The sequence below is a fragment of the Rhinoderma darwinii genome, chromosome 3 (assembly GCF_050947455.1).
Source record: "Rhinoderma darwinii isolate aRhiDar2 chromosome 3, aRhiDar2.hap1, whole genome shotgun sequence".
Classification (NCBI taxonomy): domain Eukaryota; kingdom Metazoa; phylum Chordata; class Amphibia; order Anura; family Rhinodermatidae; genus Rhinoderma; species Rhinoderma darwinii.
Genome location: NC_134689.1, coordinates 423,949,617 through 423,964,310, shown reverse-complemented (window position 1 = coordinate 423,964,310; position 14,694 = coordinate 423,949,617). Strand labels below are relative to the sequence as shown.

At 44.9% G+C, this 14,694-nt stretch overlaps 1 pseudogene; it reads right to left on the bottom strand.

The window, feature by feature from the left end:
• Nucleotides 1-1,510: 1,510 nt before the first annotated feature.
• Nucleotides 1,511-8,101, bottom strand: LOC142750650 (olfactory receptor 11A1-like; annotated as a pseudogene).
• Nucleotides 8,102-14,694: the final 6,593 nt, after the last annotated feature.

Genomic DNA, 14,694 nt, shown 5'->3' with positions numbered 1-14,694 from the left:
GGGATAAGACAGCTGAAGTCACATGAATATATTATCAGAATGGAAACCATAGTCAGGACAATGCTGTTCAGGACTCTTTTTTTATGGTAGTACTTAGACGGTTGGGGCAAGTTTTTAGACTTTCCATGTCTTTTCTCTTTATATTCCTTCTGACTTTTCCCAATTAGCTTCAGGCTTTGTGCACTTCTCCACCACATGCCTTCATTCGGTACCTTATTATGCTGTATTCTTGGATCATAGGACATAGGAACATACGTGAGATCCATGCCACAACTTATTTTTCTTCATATAGAATATTGTTCTTTCTTGCAGAATCCAACAGAAAAAGTTCTGTATGTCTGCGTATGAAATTGGAACATTACGGAGTAACAGTAGGGCCTTAGCGACTATTCAATCATGGTGGAGGTTGTATGAAGTAGTAATTTATTAGCGTGCATCAACATTTACAGGGATAGTTTAGGTTCATCTTACTCTTCCTATGCCTCTATCACTATTCTTCTATAAGCTGCAGCCTAAGGACAGTACAATTGAGGGAAAGACAGGTATCAAGTGGGAGCTTCCACATGTCATTGTTGCTGTCCATCTTTATTCACCCGTTTCTTGCGGGGCAAGCTGTAAGTTTATTTTTCTACCTTTTTGGGGTACATGCAACTTTTTGTACACTTTTTTTATTCAATTTTTTTGGGGGAGCTGAGGTGAACAAAAAACAGAATTAATTATTTTTTTTTTCCATGTTCATCCAGTGGGTTAAAAAAAAAAATATTGGAATTTCACGGACATGGAAATACCATTCATGTTTACTTTATTTTTTTGATAAATAAATAAATAATAACCTATGATGTACAGTTGCGTCAAATGTCGGTAAGGGTCAATGCTTGAGGTTTTTGTATGTAGCAATCTAGAGGTTTTCTAAGCTTATAAAATAACACAGAATTGTACCTACTGTATGTGTGTCTGAACGCTCACCAGGGGATGCCACCATAGCACAGAAATAGTTAATTTTCATATATATTATCTTACCCAGCCTTGTATAGCTTCTATGTTTTGCTGCTGACAGGCCTTTTTATGGGTGGGATTATTATCTAAAAGACAATCATTTCCATGATTCCTCTTAACTCTCACAGACATTGCCTATATTTACAGCTGCCTGCATTCCCCCCTATTACAAGGTGTAAGGTAGTACTGTCAGTACTCATTGTTTGCTATTGATAAACAGATCTGTACTGTCTGTGACCCAGCATGTGAAACATGATCCCTCTAGGGAAAGGAAGGGGAAGGGAAGAGCAGGAAGCAGTGGAGAAAAAAGGCATGTGAAGTGTGAGAGCCCATATTACAAGGGAGGGGGTAGAGGGAAGAGTAACAACGTGTTCAGTGTATAAAAGATCACGCAAGCATGGGATAAACACCAGGAACATGGTCATGTGACTGCATGTGAGAGTGGCTTACAGAGACATTTCAGCTACAGACAGTACATTAGTAAGTGACCAATATTACTGTCATTTAACCACCATCACTTAATTTTGAAAGACCGGAAAACCCCTTTAAGGGCCGTTCTGATCTCCTGGTTCCTCAGAGTGTATATAATAGGATTGAAGAATGGGGTCACCACAGTGTTAATTAATGATAACATCTTATTCAAACTGAAGGAATAACCTCGTGAAGGAGATAAGTACAATATGATGAGGGTACCATAATATGTAAAAACAACAGCCATGTGTGAACTACAAGTGGAGAAGGCCTTTTCCTTGCCAGCCTTTGAGGACATATGATAAATGGAATGAAAAATAAGAATATAAGTGATAACGATAAATACCAACTGGAGAAGACCAACAAATAAAGCCACAATGGAGACTTCAATTTGTGCCAAAGTTTTGTCAGAGCAAGAAAGTTCTAGAAGAGGAGCAACATCACAAAAGAAATGGTCAATGACATTGGGCCCACAAAAATCTAGTTGTAGGATAAGTGTGTGGGTAATAAGAGGCTGCAGAAACCCCACCATCCATGAGTAGGTAATAAGACCATTGAGAAGTTTAGCGTTCATAACAGACGTGTACCTCAATGGTCTACAAATGGCCAAATATCGGTCATAAGACATCACAGTAAGGAGACAACATTCCAAAATGGTGGAGGCACCAAAGAAATATAACTGTGTTAGGCATCCAGCAGCCCCGGCATATGCATTTCACCCAACAAAATAACCAGAAATGCATTAGGAGCAACATTAGTGCTGATCAAAACATCCGAGAGTGAGAGGTGACTAAGAAAAATGTACATGGGAGATTTCAATTTGCTGCTGGAACTTGATGATATCAATGAAAATATTGACAGATTTGCAGCCACGGTCGCTGTATAGAGGAAAGCAATAAAAATAAAAAATGGAATACGGAAATAGCCAAGATCATGAAATCCCAGTAATAGAAATTCCACAACCGTCGTCTGGTTTCTCCTTAGAACTTCCTGTGACTGAAATAAGAATAAAAAATAAGAAAGATGATATGTTTAATACAAGGAGAGTCAAAAAGGATGGTGTCAAATTATAGCCTCGGTATCATAACGGAGAGAACGTAACACAAATTTATTAACATGAAAAGACGCACGATCTGTCCAAGTTTTGTCTATACACTACAAATGTTCAAGGTGATTTCCAATGGCGACACGGCAGATGTCTAGGCGGTAGTCGAGTTCTATCCAGAGGTGCCAGCATATCCTCTGATGTGGACTCTACTGTTTCAGTTATGCGTTTTCTCAGATCCTGTGGCTGGGGGGGAAGATATGTGGCCCCACAGAAAGAAGTTGCAGGGTGTTAGATCTGGGGATCGTGGAGGCCAGCGCAACATTGGTGAATTATTGTTTCCAGCATGGCCGATCCAATTTTCCGGTAAAGTTTTATTCAGGTATCGGTGAACATCCAAATGGAAATGTGGAGGTGCACCATCCTGCTGATAGACTACTTTTAGCAGATCTTTCTCTATCTGTGGCATGAGCCATTCCTTTAACATGTCCAAGTAGATGTGACCAGTGACTGTATCCTTGGCAAAAAAGAGGGGACCGTAGACTTTGCGCCTGCTCATTGCACAAAACATGTTCATTTTGGATGAGTCCCTCGTGCTTGATAAGGGCACATGGTTTTTCTGAGCCCCAAATTTTGTAGAGATTAACCTTCCCACTGAAGTGAAAGGTTGCCTCATCGCTGAACGCCAGTCCGTCAGCGAATTCTTCCTCCTCCAATTGGCCCTGCAAGCCAGGCCTTTACTTTTGCTCCATCCTTTTTGAATCCCCCTGTATAAAAATCTATAATTTTTTTAAATTATTGCAATAAAAATGTGTTATGTTTTGTGAGATATAATAAAGAAATGTAACATGTAATCACTGGATGACCCATTCAGGCTGAATCACACGCGCAGTTTTTGGTGCAGTTTTTTAAGCCAAAGCCAGAAGTGGATTCAAGAGGAGTGGAAAGTATAAAGGAAGGACTTATATCCTGCTGGATTCACTCCTGGATTTGGTAGAAAAAACAAAAAGACATGTGTGATTCTAGCATAGGGCCAGGATCACACACACAGTTTTGATGCAGCTTTCGGTGCAGTTTTTGGCTCTGTTTTTTTTTTTAGTCAAACACAGGAGTCGACTCAGAGAAAGAAGATGCATCAGTCTTTTCTTTAAACCTTTCCTTCATTTTGTATACACTTTTATCTTTGGCTAAAAACAAGATCTGAGCCAAAAACTGCACCAAATACTGTGTGTGATTCTGACCTTAGACTGTAATCACACCTGCAGTTGTCATGGCAGTTTTGATGCAATATGTTGTGCCAAAGCCAGAAGTGGATTCAAAAAGAAGGAAAAATTTAAAGAAAAGACTGATACTTATTCTTTATTTTATATCCACTCCTGTGTTCGACTAAAAAACAACTGAAATAAATCTGCACTGAAAACTGCATGTGTGATTCCAGCCTTAGACCAGGATCACACACACCATTTTGATGCAGTTTTTTTGGCAGTTTTTGTCTTCGTTTTTTTAAGCCAAAACCAGAAGTAAATCCAAAAGGAAGGAAGGGTAAAAAATAAAATAAAGACTGATGCACCTCCTTTCTTTTGTGTCCACTTCTGTGTTTGGCTCAAAAAAAATTTATTAAAACTGCATTAAAACTGTGTGTGTGACCCTGGCCTTAAGGTCGTGGGGAGCACTTGCTGCTATAGATGGCACCAGATGAATATGAGTATTCAGTAACCAGCAGTTGTAATATAGGACACAGAGCAGCAAATTAAAGCATAGACAGGAGACGACCTGGTGCAAGGTCACAGACAGAATAGCAGAGACAAAGTCACAGAGGCTCCTACATTAATTAAATAAACTGAAGAAGAATTCTGGAGATAGGAGAACCTATACTGTAGCCGTATCCTGAAGAAAAAGGCTAAACTCAATATTCTACCATAAGCGGAGACCAAGTGTGATCATCACATCATGACGAAAGGCAAAAAGTACACACACAAAAGGACAGAGCCCCCACATTGGAGCAGCCAGGTGCCGGGCGTGGCACTATATATATATATATATATATATATATATATATATATCCAGTACATACAATTATTTTGCACGAACCTCATTTAGGTTTTCCATTTTCATTCCGTCCACAGTAGTAATGAATCTTGATGCGGGTAGAAGAGTAAGGCTATGTTCACACGGGGTCTTTTGCCGAGTTTTTTGACGCGGAAACCGCGTCGCAAAACTCGGCATAAACGGCCCGAGAACGCCTCCCATTGATTTCAATGGGAGGCGTCGGCGTCTTTTTCCCGCGAGCAGTAAAACTGCCTCGCGGGGAAAAGAAGCGACATGCCCTATCTTCGGGCGCTTCCGCCTCCGACCTCCCATTGACTTCAATGGGAGGCAGGAGAAAGCGTGTTTTCTGCCCGCGGCGCTCAATGGCCGCGGGCGAAAAACGGCGCGATCATTGCTATTCACACGGAGTATTTTGGGGGAGGAATATCTGCCTCAAAATTCCGTTTGGAGCTTTGAGGCAGATATTCCTCCCCCAAAATACTCCGTGTGAACATAGCCTAAAGCCAGAAGAGAAATCCTCTATCACATCTCTGGTAGATGCCACCTGATGTTTTATTTGTGTCTCTATTTATTCATCTGAAATGTGACGAAATACTCTGATCATTTCTTCACTTTGTCAGTTCTCCAGCACATTGGTCTGAGGTTTTGTCTGGATGATAACATACATGACGGTCATTCTAAAACCTGACACGTAATGTGATTTGTTGTGTTTCACAGAGCAGTTTATATATTCCGGTAATATAATCTCTGGAGACTGGTAATAAGCCCGGGAAGATGATTATTCCACACATGAATTCCATAAACAATGGACGTTACCCTTCCCAAAAGACATGACTGATGGCGAACAAAAAAAGAGTCAATTATACAAAAATACATATTATAGTAATGCAATGTTAATGTTAGGTTTCATGATATATATATTTCTTGTATGCGCTCTGCACCAGGGTAAGGTGAGTGACTCGTCACATCATGGCCCTGGGGCTTATGTGGTCTATGGCATCAAGAAATTGCACTCACTAAGGCCCCATGCACACGAACGTAAAAACGCCCGTAATTACGGGCCATAATTACGGCACGTTTTTACGGGTCCATTGACTTCTATTGGCCACGGGTACCTCCCCGTATGCTTGCCTGAAGGTGTCCGGGCCATTGAAAAATATAGAACATCTCCTATTTCAGGCCATAATTACGGCACAGGCAGGCCCATAGAAGTCTATGGGGCTCCCGTAATTACGGGTGACTACGTGTGTGCACCCGTAATTACGGGAGCGTTGCTAGGCGACGTCAGTAAATAGTCACTGTCCAGGGTGCTGAAAAAGTTAAACGATCGGCAGTAACTCTTTCAGCACCCTGGACAGAAACTACCGATCACAATACAGATCAACCTGTAAAAAAAAAAAGACGTTCATACTTACCAAGAACTCCCTGCTTCTTCCTCCAGTCCGGCCTCCTGGGATGACGTTTCAGCCCATGTGACCACTGCAGCCAATCACAGGCCAATTACAGGCTGCAGCAGTCACATGGAGTGCCGCGTCATCCAGGGAGGTCGGGCTGGATGTCAAGTGAGGGACGCGTCACCAAGACAACGGCCGGGTAAGTATGAATTTATTTTACTTTTATTACGGAAAGGGCTGTCCCTTCTCTCTATCCTGCACTGATAGAGAGAAGGGCTGCCGATTACTGCAGTGTAATTTTGCAGCGAAAATGTGCCCGTAAATAAGGGTGGAATACGGGTGACACCAGACCGTATTTATAGGGCACGGGTCCGTAAATACTGGTGCAATATGGGTCGAATACGTGTGACCAAGGACCCATATTTACGCCAGTATTTACGGGAGGACAAAAATAAGTTCGTGTGCATGGGGCTTAAGGCTGTTTGCACTCTGTGGCCACGGTCGTGTGTATGGGGCCATAGAAATGGGAATTTGCAAAAATGCAGATAAATTGTGGCCGTGTGCATGATGCCTTAAAGCTTATATATGTCTAGTCCAGTAAAATGTAACCTTCTAAAATAAATGGACCTACACATAAATATTTTAACAGGGGAAAAAATGCAGCCAACGTTCTTAGTTTTAGTAGACTTGGTTAACGTTACCTTCCTCCGTTTCATCAGTTTTCCATACCCTTTCTAAGGCAAGAATAGCATAGTCTGAAGTGCTTAGTCAACGGGCTCCATTAGATGCCATTGACCCATCCCAATATCATCATAGCCTCAAACAGTGAGAGAAAACCAAGGGTCTCTCATGCTGTCCTCATAAACCTCCACAAACCGGATCAGAGACTGAATGTCTGCACTCTGAAAAACATCTACTTGTGAATAACTCTTCAAAGTAATTATAAAGTATTGTTGTTGCCCTTCCCCCCAACTTATATTAGAGATTTGTTTGATGATCAGAAATCATTTATGCTTTTTTTCAAGTGTGTGTGAAAATGTGAAAGGATACTGATTACCTGTCTCACCAGAGAAGTGGATCCACTAAGCCACAATCTGTTTGGTACTGGCTAAACTGGCGTGCGGAGTCTCCTCGTTCTTCATCCTTAATTCACACCGATTGGCGGCGAATGTGCTGTTGCGTAGAACATGTATGAAAGTCAGAAACACAGCTAGGAGTCAACGGATACATTTTCAGAATATTATTCATGGATAGCTAGAATTTATCTCCAGGAACAATTTTGGGGCATGGGCGTCAGTGCTTATTAGCATCCCTTTTGGCCTTAGCAGCAGGAAGCTCCAAATTCTTGTGGGCCTCCATCTAGATGTCATGAGGATTATTACAAACTTTCCTAGAAGCAGATTTCTGAAGCTCTGCCGTGATCAGAAAAATAATAGACCATCTCAAGTGGAGATTTACCTGATGACTCAGAGACTTGGTTGTTGTGAATAGTCTCAGCCTAAGGTACCAACTCAGACTATTTATCCTGATGAGCAATTAGCGTAGGTTCGGAGAAACTGGCGAGGACCTGGTTGATCTGTTCTGGTTCATTCCAAGTTGTGATTCAGTGCAGGGAGGCAATGCTGGAAACAGGAAGATCCCCAGCGAGCAGTTTGGTAAAGTCGATGGTAGGAGAATGTAGAACACAAAGTACAGAGTCTTACAGAATGGAATCTTACTCGGGCACCCACATAACCAGAGTGGCAAATATCTCCTTCATAGAATGTAGTCTGAGCCAGGGTAATTCCAGGACATCTCTTCAATGTGAAGAACCCTAACTTGAAGCTGGACTGGAACCGTTTGATAAGAGATGTGTTTCTGTGGAACAAAGGGCCTATTGACCAAAGTTCTGAAGAGTCGCAGGAGGAATCCAAAGTATCTGAGCAAGAGAATGTTTAATAAAATTTCCAGCTGCGTCTGAGTCTAAAAAATATTTTCCCACTCTGATAGCCAGGAAAATTATATCATCCAATGCAGAGGGCAGGGCGCGACCTGCCAGGTAATCTTTGATATGTCTTGATAAACCTTCATAAAATGCTGCAACCAGAGCTTTATTATTCCACGCTAATTCAGATGCATATTGGCTGACTGTGGAAGCACCTTGCATGAGGTGAAGTATAGCAGAATCCGTACAGTCATCTCCTTCGAAGACCCTCTGATTGGATGTCAGAAAGTGAATAGGGAGGACTCCATTGGATCACCATGTCCCCAGAGAAGGGGGAGGCCTAAACCAGAGCTTCTCCAGCAAGCAAGGAAATTATATAGTACACTATTACTCAGTCTGAGCAGAACTGCAGAGAACAAAGTTCAAATGTGTTGTGTGCTGATTGTTGAGACCTTGACAGTCTTTGGAGTCCCATTAAACCAGGGAGTAGCAGGTAGATGCAGTGACGGTCCCAAGATGGCAGGCATGGAAGGAGTAGTCACCACGGCTGTCTGCTGGAATACGGATGCGGCGGATGTGGCAGAAGGTGCTGGTTACATAGTGTCCAAGCTAGCCATTCTTACTTCCTTGCTGTGTGACTTCGCCAAGTTCATAGACATCTACCGGCAGGGGTGTAGACATTGCAGAGATTTTGGGATTCATGACTTGCAGGTATTGCTGTGATTCAGACCATAGAACTAGATCCTCTACACCGCAATCAGTTTGGTGCTGGCTAGACTAGGGTGCAGAGTCTTAGGAATCTTCCTATTTTTCACCGTTAACCCCCACAAGAAGGTATAGACTTTCCTAGTTGGACTCCTTGGTCATGGTCCCCAGAACAGTCACCAATTGGTGTTGTAGCGTACAAATTGTAGCGAAGTCAGGAACGTAGTCAGGGGTCATCAACGGATCAGCTGTCAGGGGGCAACATTTTACACAGCATACCCCTGTTTTTGAACTCCTTGTTGGCTCCATGCATTTGGAGCAGTGCTCTGTACTGTTGATGCAGGGATTATCGTAAGATTTGGTTCTAGGCCTTCCCTGGTTGCAGTTGCATAATCCCACGTTTAACTGGAATACTGGGGAGCTAACCAAATGGGGTAATGAATGTTTTACGTCTTGTTTTTCTGTTAATTCTATTTCTCCCCCTGAGGAGGCGAACACGCTACCCGAGTTTGTTCAGGACTTCGCTGATGTTTTCTCTAAGGAGGCCTCCGAAGTGTTACCTCCTCATAGAGAATACGATTGCGCTATCGAATTGGTACCAGGAGCTAAGCTTCCTAAGGGTAGGATATTTAATCTTTCTTGTCCCGAACGTGAAGCCATAAGAGAGTATATCCAAGAATGCCTGGCCAAGGGTTACATTCGTCCCTCTACTTCTCCGGTAGGTTCTGGCTTCTTCTTCGTAGGGAAGAAGGATGGTGGTCTTAGGCCATGCATATACTACCGTAGCCTGAATAAGGTCACGGTAAGGAACCAGTATCCCCTTCCTTTGATTCCTGATCTCTTCAATCAGGTTCAGGGGGCCCAATGGTTCTCTAAGTTGGATCTACGGGGGGCGTATAACCTTATCCGCATCAAAGAGGGGGTGAGTGGAAGACTGCGTTTAACACGCCCGAAGGCCATTTCGAATACCTCGTCATGCCCTTTGGGTTGTGTAATGCCCCTGCGGTCTTCCAGAATTTCATAATTGAGATTTTGAGAAATTACCTGGGGATATTTCTTGTAGTGTACCTTGATGACATACTGGTGTTTTCCAAGGACTGGTCCTCCCACATTGAGCATGTCAGGAAGGTGCTCCAAGTCCTTCGGGAAAACAAACTGTTTGCCAAAACCGAAAAATGTGTGTTTGGGGTACAGGAAATACCATTTTTGGGTCAAATCCTCACTCCTCATGAATTCCGCATGGACCCCGCCAAGGTTCAGGCTGTGGCGGAATGGGTCCAACCTGCCTCCCTGAAGGCGTTACAGTGTTTTTTGGGGTTCGCTAATTATTACAGGAGATTTATTGCTAACTTCTCGGTCATCGCTAAGCCTCTTACAGACCTCACTCGCAAAGGAGCTGATCTCCTCCACTGGCCTCCTGAGGCTGTCCAGGCTTTTGAGGTCCTTAAGAAGTGCTTTATCTCGGCCCCGGTGCTGGTTCAGCCCAACCAAATGGAGCCATTTATCATGGAAGTTGACGCATCTGAGGTGGGAGTGGGGGCTGTCTTGTCCCAGGGTACCAGGTCCCTCACCCATCTCCGCCCCTTTGCCTACTTCTCCAGGAAGATTTCACCAACTAAGAGTAACTATGATATTGGCAACCGCGGACTCTTAGCCATTAAATGGGCATTTGAAGAGTGGTGCCTTTTCCTGGAGGGGGCTAGGCACAAGGTAACGGTCCTTACCGACCACAAGAATCTGGTTTTCCTAGAATCTGCCCGGAGGCTAAACCCGAGACAACCTCGATGGGCGTTATTTTATACCAGATTCAATTTTTTGGTTACCTATAGGGCTGGGTCTAAAAATATTAAGGCTGATGCACTGTCGCGTAGCTTCATGGCCAGCCCTCCTTCGGAGGAAGATCCTGCTTGTATTTTGCCTTCAGGTATAATCATTTCCTCGATCGATTCTGATTTAGTCTCTGAAATTGCTGCTGATCAAGGTTCAGCTCCCGGGAACCTTCCTGAGAACAAGCTGTTTGTTCCCCTGCAATTCCGGCTAAGGGTACTTAGGGAAAATCATGACTCCGCACTATCTGGTCATCCAGGCATCCTGGGTACCAAACACCTCATTACTAGAAACTATTGGTGGCCTGGGTTGCCTAAAGATGTTAAGGCCTACGTCGCCGCTTGTGAGGTTTGTGCTAGGTCCAAGACTCCCAGGTCCCGACCAGCGGGCTTACTGCGTTTGTTGCCCATTCCCCAGAGACCTTGGACACATATCTCCATGGATTTTATCACCGATTTGCCTCCATCCCAAGGCAAGTCGATGGTGTGGGTGGTAGTAGACCGCTTCAGTAAGATGTGCCACTTTGTGCCCCTCAAGAAACTACCCAACGCCAAGACGTTGGCTACCTTGTTTGTCAAACACATCCTGCGTCTCCATGGGGTCCCTGTCAATATTGTTTCGGACAGAGGGGTACAATTTGTTTCATTGTTTTGGAGAGCCTTCTGTATGAAGTTGGAGATTGATCTGTCCTTCTCCTCTGACTTCCATCCTGAAACCAATGGCCAAACTGAGAGGACTAATCAATCTCTAGAACAATATTTAAGGTGTTTTGTCTCTGACTGGCAATATGATTGGGTCTCATTCATTCCCCTCGCCGAATTTTCCCTTAATAACCGGGTCAGTAACTCGTCAGGGGTCTCCCCCTTTTTCTGTAATTTTGGGTTTAATCCACGGTTCCCCTCCGTTTCACCTGGTAGTTCCAACAATCCCGAGGTAGAGGTCGTTCATCGGGAACTGTGCACAGTCTGGGCCCAGGTTCAGAAGAACCTAGAGGCGTCCCAGAGCGTACAAAAAACTCAGGCTGATAGAAAACGTTCTGTTTATGGTCGGGGATCTGGTGTGGTTGTCGTCTAGGAACTTGCGTCTCAAGGTTCCGTCCAAGAAGTTTGCTCCCCGATTTATTGGGCCGTATAAGGTCATTGAGGTCCTCAATCCTGTCTCCTTCCGGCTGGAGTTACCCCCGTCTTTACGTATACACGACATGTTTCATGCCTCCCTCCTTAAACGCTGCTCCCCGTCCTTGGCTCCCTCGAGGAGACCTCCTGTTCCCGTCCTCACCCCTGAGGGGGTGGAATTCGAGGTGGCCAAGATTGTGGACAGCAAGATGGTCCAAGGCTCCCTCCAGTACCTGGTCCATTGGAGAGGATACGGGCCCGAGGAGAGGACTTGGGTACCCGCCCGGGATTTTCACGCTGGGGTATTGGTCAGGAGGTTCCACCTGCATTTCCCCAGTAAGCCAGGTCCACTTAGAAAGGGTCCGGTGGCCCCTCATAAAAGGGGGGGGTACTGTAAAGGATATGCCAGGCACAGCTTCGGGGTTAACTCCCATAATTAATCAGTCAGCACCTGAATCTACATCCCTGAGACTGACTCCAGCTTCCACCACTCAGGCTGGCAGGCTTAGGAGTGGGAGAGCCTATCGCAACCTGGCCAGACTCAGCTAGCTCCCGCCCTCGGTCTATTTAAGCCTGCCCTTCCTGTCCCTTGGTGCTTGTGATTCTTTTCTTGTGGTTTCCTGGCCCAGCTACAGCTCCTTCTATTTTGCTCCATACAGACCCTGGCTTACTGACTACTCTTCTGCTCTTCGTTTGGTACCTCGCACACTCCTGACTTGACTCGGCTCGTTCACCACTCTGGTTGCTCACGGTGTTGCCGTGGGCAACTGCCCCTTTCCCTTGCTTGTATTCCCTTGTATGTTTGTCGTGTTTGTCGTGCACTTACTGAGCGCAGGGACCGCCGCCCAGTTGTACCCTGTCGCCTAGGGCGGGTCGTTGCAAGTAGGCAGGGACAGAGTGGCGGGTAGTCTAGTGCTCACTTGTCCGTTTCCCTACCCCCCGTCATTACAAATATATTGTGTTGTGATGCCTTGTAATGCACTGTGTTGTTTGCGGTGGAGAGGGGGGGCATTAAATCACAGCCCCCTCTCCTCCACCGCAAAGTGCACAATACAACACAATACAGTATAGTAACACATGACTTCGAGAGCGGGGCTGCGGCTGTGTAATACAGTCAATGCCCGCTCCTGAGTCCTGACATGTGCGCGCCGTCAGGATGATGCGATCCGGCCGGCGCTGCACTAATAATCTGTGGCACTGAAGACAGAACATGGCGGGTGCACTACGAAACACCCCCATGTTCTGTCTTCAGTGCCTGAACCGCCGCTCATTAGTGCAGCACCGGCCGCATCTCCTCATGCTGACCGCGCACGCACTTCCTATCAGGAGCGGGGCAGTGGCTGTATTACACAGCCGCAGCCCCGCTCTATAACGGCGGAGATCAGAGAAACCGCTCATCTCCGCTGCTATTCTCCTGAATGCTGCGATCAAAGCAGACTGCAGCATTCAGGGGAAAATGAGAAGGGGGATGCCCCTGGATCGCGTCACAGGGAATTCCTGTGACGCGATTAAGGGACATACCATATATGGGCAGACAGCCCAGGGTCCATTGAAGGACCCCAGGGCGGTCCTACCATATTTTTTCTTGTTAGGGCATACTTAGGTATGTCCTAACTGCCTGTGTACTATCAGTACACAGGCTAATGTACTGGTATATAGATATATGCCAGTGTACTATCAGTATATAGATATATGCCAGTACATTAAAGTTTAAAAATAAAGTAAAAACAAAGTAATGTAGAGAAGTATTCGGCACACAGACAAATATGATTCAAAACTTCTTTCGTTTTATTTGTATTGTATTCAAATGCCATGGGCGGAGTGCAACGTTTCGGTCCAAGAAGACCTTCGTCAGGCACTGGAACCCTGTTGGCGTGGATGTATCCTGCTGATGAGCACTGCTGTTCGTATCGCGGCTTACCGCTCGTTTTTGGACCGAAACGTTGCACTCCGCCCATGGCATTTGAATACAATACAAATAAAACGAAAGAAGTTTTGAATACTTCTCTACATACGATTGGGTTGGGACCCTATTCGTGCACCTCCTATAGGTCTTGTGCACTCTGAACCAATAAAAACAAAGTAATGTTAAATAAAAAAAATACACATACACCTTTTTTTACAATAAATATTAAAATAAGTCTCAATACATAAAATATACACATAATCGGTATTGGCGCGGCCATAATAACCTGCACAACAGTTTTTTTGCATCATTTATGATGTGTACTCTGTAAAAAAATAAAATAAAAATTGCTTTCTATCACTTAGGCCCCATTCACACGACCGTGCCCGCAATCACGGCCGGCACGGGCACGGCCGGCCGCCGACTGCCACCCGCATTTTGGCAAAATGCAAAAGAACGGACATGTTCCATAATTTTTGAAACATTTCTACAGCACGGACACCCATCCGTAGCGCTACGGAAATGTGTCCGCGCTCAATGAAAGTGAATGGGTCCATTTTTGCGGACCGCAATTGCGTTCCGCAAAAACTGAGGTTATTTACGGTCATGTGCATGGGGCCTAATTGTGAGGCACAAGGTGCGATGATGAATTTAACCTCCATGTGCCTCACATTAATAGAAATTAACCCCATCATATACCTTACATATTAACCCATTATGACTGAGAAACATGATGGGATTAATACGATTAATGTGAGGCACATTCAAAATTCATCACACCTCGTGCCTCACATTAGAAAACGAAAGAACTTTTTTTTTTTTCTATTACTGTTGGCAAAGTAAACGAAGTATCGGTATCGAAGTCCAAATTTGGGTATTGTGACATCCCTACACTGTGGGTCGCGTCCCCCTGGGGGTTCGTGTGAAGACCACCGGGGGGTCGCGAGTAACTCACCGAGGTACCGGTTGCATTCAATGCTAGAGCAAGGAGCTGACGTCTCCTTGATCCAGCATTCACTGTGCCCTGAGCGGCTCGAAGCAGGCTGGCGGGATGTAGTGACATCATCGTGCCTGCCTGTGCTGAGTCACTCATAGTACACACCGGAGGAGGCGAAGGGAACGGGGATAGGTAATTATGCTATTTTTATATTATGCACATATAGGGCCATTATACTATATAGGGAGCTGATATTGCGGTGGGGGCGGGGAATTATACTGTATGGGGGGCTGATATGGGGAGCATTATACGGTATGGGGCTGTT